Source organism: Centropristis striata, chromosome 7, assembly GCF_030273125.1.
Source record: "Centropristis striata isolate RG_2023a ecotype Rhode Island chromosome 7, C.striata_1.0, whole genome shotgun sequence".
In the NCBI taxonomy this organism is placed as follows: Eukaryota; Metazoa; Chordata; class Actinopteri; order Perciformes; family Serranidae; genus Centropristis; species Centropristis striata.
In genome coordinates this window covers 18,197,443-18,205,484 of record NC_081523.1, presented here as the reverse complement: position 1 = coordinate 18,205,484, position 8,042 = coordinate 18,197,443, and positions in this window count along the sequence as shown.

Below are 8,042 nucleotides of genomic sequence, written 5' to 3'. Positions count from 1 at the left end.
AATGTGTCTCTCTCTCACTGTCCCATGATGCTCTGTGTTGCTCTCTCAGCCCTGCCCTCTTGTCATACTCTCTCTTTTTTGCTCTAACACACTGCCTTCCTCTCTCTCTCTCTCTCTCTCTCTCTCTCTCCCTCTCTTCCCTCCCTCCCACCCCCCTTCATGTAATGTGGCCCAGCCCTGAGCTCCAACCCTTTAACTAAGAGATCCTTACATAACAGACATTCTGTTCACTGTCAGCATTAACAGTCATTTTAGGTCAGACTTTGTAAACTAGAGATGCACACAGCGATGCACGTACATCACCTTTCATGTGTATTGATTCCTTTCAGTCTGTAACTCATTGCAGCCGTCACTTAATGAGCTGACCAGTCTGTGAGCCCTTTTGCATGCAAACACAGTATGTGCATCGTTGTGTGCATCTCTAACATTCATGCATGTCCTCTAGTCCAAACAGTGCCCGCTGCCTGCCGCAACGTCATTGTGCTCACGGTCACCAACACGCACAGACTTTTAAAGATCACCCATGGTATCAAACTAATTGGTCATCCCACTCCCAACGAATATAGAGCCTACTCACCACAGCCCAGACTCGTAAGACCACACATTATGATGTAGAACACAGACAAATACATACATACACCTCCAACATTTCAGACCTTCCCTTTTGCTGTAGATATGTATTCAGAGCCATCTTTAAGAAACTAAGCACAAAAAAATGTATCCTAGAGCATAAATACTCTAGTGCAGTATTCAATACATTCAAGGCTTACAGTTTTTTAGAACCGATTTGACCCATTTGTCAGAACCTTAAAAACTTTGTCAAAACTGTTAAAGCACATCACACCTGAAACACACAATTGACCCAAACAGTTAATTTCATGCTCAAAATCATGCAGTGTAACTAAACACAGACACACACTTCCAAAATATAATAATACACTAACACAGTTCACCAAATCTACCAAAGCACTGACACACATTGTCTTCCAACAGAAACATTTAGTCAGTCACAGCACAGTAAAATCTACTTTTTTTCCTTTTTCTTTTACAATCAACAGATTATTGTATTGATCATACATGTAAATAAATGTTTGTGAGGATGTTCTTAATTTTTCATGTTTCATTTGTTCCTTTTTTTTGTACAACACTCAGTACAAAAAGTGAACAACCGTTGTCAGAGCAGCTTTGCAGAATGACAATGGCAAGCTCCTGTTCTTCATTTAGAAGCCTGCCTCTGCCCTCTAAAGGACGTAAACGTTGAACCCTTAGAGGAACAAAGTTATATATTACTGTAGGGGCCAGAAGAATACAGTTACTGTAATTCATGTTACACTGTTCATTAGGAAAGGCCCTTATACAATACAGTGAATACTGTAATCTACCTGTTGGTTGCTTGAAAAATCCGGATAATGGATGCCACTGTGCTCCGGCTGAGATTTGGCTGCACACGTTCTCCAGCCTCTCTATGTGACAACCCATGGTTGGTGACATGGTTGATGATGGTAGCTCGTATTTCATCTGTCACCCTATCTCTGGTCCTTCTTTGAGCCCCACCACGCATTCTAACTCTAACTCTCCCTCTACCTCTAGGCATTTTTCTCACTTGTTTTTTGCAAGTCCTCCACCTTGTCCCTTGTCTTATCTTTTGTTCTTTTCCCTCACAAGATTCGCCTATAAATATAGGTGATGTGGTTGGTGATGTGATTGAAAAAAGCCCAGCACCTGAGCTGGGTGAGATGGGAATCAGCTGTGATCAATGTAATCTTCAATCCATTAGTTTTGAACATGAGGTTTTCTGTTTTGACAAACCGTGTGAAAGCAATTGAAAATTCACCAGTTATGTAACATCTACTGTTTTGGTCTTGATTGAGCTTGTGTGTAAAATTAGTTTAAACGTGTAAAATGTGTGTATTTTGTGTCAAAAGTAGAAGAATTGTGTTAACCCTGTAAGACCCAGTGTTGCAGAATTACAACAATTTTGGTTATCCCCAAAAAACCTCAAAATTTTTTATTTTTTTTTGGTTCAACCACGTTAACATGATCATTGGGTCCTATTGTTTGTTCTCACAATGCGATTGGATCCAACATTTGTATATAAGGCCCGCCCTAGGGTCAAGAAGTCACACAACTTCCAATTTTTTGATCGAGCAACATCCCTTCGATTTACTGGACTGGATTAATCTGATTCAAGTAAGTAAAATGCTTTGAATATTTTTTTTTTGTGTTTATTACAGTGTCTAGAACATGAACATATGTAGTGTTTGTGGAAAATGTGCCCTACATTTTATTTAGAGCTTGTTTTATAAGTGTTGCAATATTACAACGTTGGGTCAGAGTGGTAGTCAAAACAGCCCTGTTTTTGAGAGGAACTTCAATTAAAATTTTTACAATATAACTTTAAACTACACATGATTTACACATTCTAGCCTGAGCCTTATATTGAATTACATATTTATTGTATTAGAAACTAAAGTGCAAAGATATATTGCTGTATCTAAACATTTTCATTTACTTATAATGATTTTAACCACCTTCAAAAACACTCTCAGTATTTTCTCCTTATCACAGAATGCAGGACTTTTTACCAAAGAAATTCTGTTTGTGTATGTCTGCCCTTTGTCTTAGTCTCTATTGATAAGAAAATGCTCCTATCAATTCATAGTCAAAGCAGTTGTGGGGGATGCTCCTGGTGCACTTGTTGCATTGTTCTGGAACAGGTGCTAATGTTCAGGAATGTAAGGTGTGGTTGTAAGGTGGAGGCTACATGCATTCCTATTAGGATGATAATCACAGTCTACGATAGATCAATCATACAGTATTGTATGGCCTGTGAAATGTGTGAATTGGCTACTTCAGTGCAATGTGTAAACACTTCAAAATGAAATCAGTCTCCCCACCACCTTATCTTTCCTGCTCGTCATCCAGAATCTAGTAAGCATGTGTGCTATTTGTATATACAGTGTACATTTGTTTCAATTTTATTTTTTCCATTTCAGAATGCCACCAGCAAAGAGAGCTTGCATCCTCCCTCATTCTGGTAATTATCTATTCCTGCTATTTACCTTGTTTGTGATATATTTGACTGGTATCTTCATGCGTATTTGAGATGTATATAAATTGATATATTGATTCTTTTTTTTCCTAATCAGGTGGGCACAGCACCCAAAACTCCAAAGAGAGGATGGCCATCGGCAGGCAACAGGAGCCCAGACGCAGCAGGGAGCCCTTCTGATGCTGTAAAGAGACCATCCTTGGGTGATGGGAGTCCAAACGGTCCCTCCTCCAAAAAAACATGTGCACACCCCCCTCTGGATGTGCGCAGAGACCTCACTGGACACTTTCCATACAAGACAAGAGGACGCTGCAGACATTGCAGTAAAGGGTATACAAATACCCAATGCAGCAAGTGTGATGTCTGCCTCTGCTTTTCAGAGGACAAGAACTGCTTCTGGGACTATCACTGCAACTGACTGCAACTTAAAATGTAAATAATGTAAATAAATGTCAAAGTGCTTGTTTGAATAAATCACACTTCATAACAACATGACTAAGATTATTATTCATGCTATATACTGGTTTGGGAAAAGCAAAACCCTGCAAATGAATCCTTAGTTCTGTACTGTTGTTCAGACAATGAGTGGAAATACAGGAGATTCTGCTACCCATTAAGCCCAACGTTGCAATATTACAACGTTTCCGTAAAAACTTACTAAAACATAACATTTTTGAAAACACTCCATTTTCACCCCCAAAGGCCTCCTACAACAACATGTTAATGGTTGAAAAAATTTTTTTTTTGCGTTTTTCTATATCTGGGTTTTACAGGGTTAATTGTGTAGCCCACACAGGCTGATGTTGTGGTAACTGTGTGGAGAGTTTTGAAAAAGCGTTAAAAGTATTGAAAAATGGGTCATAGCGGTTGTAAAAAACTGTAATAGAAATGCATCAGAGAGATAATAAGATAATTGTGAAACATATCAATATAATCAGTAATATTTAAGACTTGTTTGTTCATAGCTCATATTATGTAATGTCCCATATTAATGTACGGTTCATATCATATGATGGTTCAATTTTACGTTAAGAAATGGTTGCACAGTCACTATTTTAAAGACACAGTCAGATACAACTCAGTTTATTCCTATTTAAATGCATCAGTAATCACAATCAAGAGATTGATTAATAGAGGATATACTCTTAATCTGTCAAAAATAAATCAATTTGTCACAATCATTTCATGGAAAGAGGTAAAAATATTTTATTCCGACTTCATGAGCAATAGTATACCTGGTTAGGTCCAGGCAATAAAAGTACTTGGTTAAGGTGAGGAAAAAAGAAGTTTTTGGTTAATATAGCTACTTGACACTGTTACATAGGGAAACTGAGAAATATCTATGAACAGAAGTTAATTTACAAGATAACATAAAATAACGATATCATTACTAACATTGATTTTTTTTTGTTTATAGGGGGCAATGACACCTGTGTTTGTTTGACCCAATAAACAACCTAATTAACCTCTTTTTTTCCAAGGCCATCTCATTTCCTCAAGTACTCCTTTCCTCACATCAGAATGACTAAATCAATAAGAAATGTTCCCCAATTACAATTTTTGATTCACTGCCTAAAGGTTAATTGGAGACATAATAAGCTGCAGCTTCCGGCTTACAATTTTTGGATAAATTATGAGTAAGTGTGCATTTCTGTTCATTCATATAGTAACAAGAACAACCTGTATTATGAGCATGCAGCATCAAATTTTAAAATATAGAATTAATCTGTGAGGACTATATAACATGTAAACACATACACATTGGGTGGACATTGGGTGAAGCATGGTTCAATACACAACATAAATCTAAATAAAGTGCACATATTGTATGGTCTAGAATATCAATAATTGTTATAATATTGGTGCTCATGCCATTTCAGCAAATGTGGACATCATAACGCTCTGCACAGAATGATATTCTTACAATTGCAGACAGAACATAGGTCGGAAGCACGCCTCATCTGCTGGTCATTGCTTTTTATGGTGCTGGACATGTTGTAAAAGAGATGAAGGGAATAGAGGGAGGTGAAGAATGCAGAGCTTAGAAAGAGATGTCAACTAAGCCCCTACAGCAAGGGATAGCCTTAATCTGCACACTGTGCATGCATGTGGACCAGTGTTTGATCTGCCTGGAATAAGAATGTACATGATAAGTGGTGTGTGTGTGTGTGTGTGTGTGTGTGTGTGTGTGTGTGGATCTCTTAGGGATTACAGTTGCAGGGTCCTGCTGCCCTTGACGACCTAATCACAGTCTTGTTTATGTTTATGTCAACTCAGCAGGGAAATATACAACAGAACATCTAGTGCTACTGTAAGTGGAGATTTATCATGTGTATAATTCCACATTTATGACCATAGCCTCCTGCAAACAAACATTTATGATAAACAGCTACCAAATATGCTCTTTAAGTAAACTAATAAAGCTGAAAATACTTTCAACTTTCAAAAGCTTAAAAACAATTTTTTTTGTTAATTTATAGACTTATGATTGCATAAATTGGGTCAAATTTGATGTTGATTCGCCTCACATTGACTGTGACTGCAAAGCCACTTGTCATGTTAATACATGTGCATGTGCAACGACTATGAGTTAGAGAGGGATTAGAGAGAGATGAAAGAGGCAAGTCATCCTCCACATCCAACTCTGCACTAGATGACAGCTCAAATTTAGTATTTTTAAAAAAATATATATTTAATTTGCATGTCATAAAATGTGCATTAGAATACATATTTGGAAATATGTAATTACAGTTTTTCACAACCGCTATGACCCGTTTGTCAGAACCTTAAAAACTTTTTCAAAACTGTTAACGCACATCACACCTGATACACACAACTGAAACACAGTACGTGCATCGTTGTGTGCATCTCTAACATTCATGCATGTCCTCTAGTCCAAACAGTGCCCGCTGCCTGCCGCAACGTCATTGTGCTCACGGTCACCAACACGCACAGACTTTTAAAGATCACCCATGGTATCAAACTAATTGGTCATCCCACTCCCAACGAATATAGAGCCTACTCACCACAGCCCAGACTCGTAAGACCACACATTATGATGTAGAACACAGACAAATACATACATACACCTCCAACATTTCAGACCTTCCCTTTTGCTGTAGATATGTATTCAGAGCCATCTTTAAGAAACTAAGCACAAAAAAATTAATCCTAGAGCATAAATACTCTAGTGCAGTATTCAATACATTCAAGGCTTACAGTTTTTTAGAACCGATATGACCCATTTGTCAGAACCTTAAAAACTTTGTCAAAACTGTTAAAGCACATCACACCTGAAACACACAATTGACCCAAACAGTTAATTTCATGGTCAAAATCACCCAGTGTAACTAAACACAGACACACACTTCCAAAATACAATAATACACTAACACAGTTCACCAAATCTACCAAAACACTGACACACATTGTCTTCCAACAGAAACATTTAGTCAGTCACAGCACCGTGTCATAAAAAACACTGACAACTGATGGAAGAACACAAACCGAATCACTTTGCATGTTTCTTATCTACTTTTTTTCCTTTTTCTTTTACAATCAACAGATTATTGTATTGATCATACATGTAAATTAACCCTCTGGAGTCACCAAAAGATCCAAATCATGACTTCTTCATCATCCAGACTAGAAAACAAAGCAGCGTGGAGCCCTACTGTAAATTTACCTCTACAGTTTTTCCAGCCGCTATGACCCGTTTGTCAGAACCTTAAAAACTTTTTCAAAACTGTTAACGCACATCACACCTGATACACACAATCCCCCAAACAGTTAATTTCATGGTCAAAATCACCCAGTGTAACTAAACACAGACACACACTTCCAAAATACAATAATACACTAACACAGTTGACCAAATCTACCAAAACACTGACACACGTTGTCTTCCAACAGAAACATTTAGTCAGTCACAGCACCGTGTCATAAAAAACACTGACAACTGATGGAAGAACACAAACCGAATCACTTTGCATGTTTCTTATCTACTTTTTTTCCTTTTTCTTTTACAATCAACAGATTATTGTATTGATCATACATGTAAATTAACCCTCTGGAGTCTCCAAAAGCTCCAAAGCATGACTTCTTCATCATCCAGACTAGAAAACAAAGCAGCGTGGAGCCCTACTGTAAATTTACCTCTAAAGTTCTGGCTGTAAACTCCATGAGGCCAGTTTCAGTTTGATGATGATATACCAAGTAAATCTGGAGACAAGCTCAAATATATTTAGTATAAAATGATAGAACTGGATGGAACCCTCTTACGTATATGTTGTATTTGCGACCTTTGTTCACATTTGCAACATTTACTGTAAAATTCTTTATTGAGCATGATAGTGTTTTGAAAGTAAAAAAGGATTCAAAATCACATTTTATGTTGGACTGAATGACTAAAAAAGACACAAAATGACTTACAAAGACATGAAAAGACATGAAAATGATTCAAAAATGGACAAAATAGCCTCCATAGAGACAATGTTTGTGATGATGTTCTTCATTTTTCATTTGTTGGCCATGAATTTTGGTCCTTTTTTGTACAACACTCAGTACAGAAAGTGAACGAGCCGTGTCAGAGCAGCTTTGCAGAATGTTTACGTATGAAAGAAGAAGATAGTGAATGACAGGATTTGCAGTAAACACTTTACTGTATTGCAAATTAAAATGACTTACAGTAGAGTAAAGAGGTAAAAAAAAATCAGCTGTCATTCATTACTGTATTGCCAAATAGACAAAAAGAAAAAGGAGCAGAAGCTGTGATCAATGTAATCTTCAATTCATTAGTTTTGAACATGAGGTTTTCTGTTTTGACAAACTGTGTGAAAGCAATTGAAAATTCACCAGTTAACATCTACTGTTTTGGTCTTGATTGAGCTTGTGTGTAAAAGGAGTTAAAACTAATTTTAAATGTGTAAAATGTGTGTATTTTGTGTCAAAAGAAGAAGAATTGTGTTAATTGTATCGCCCACACAGGCTG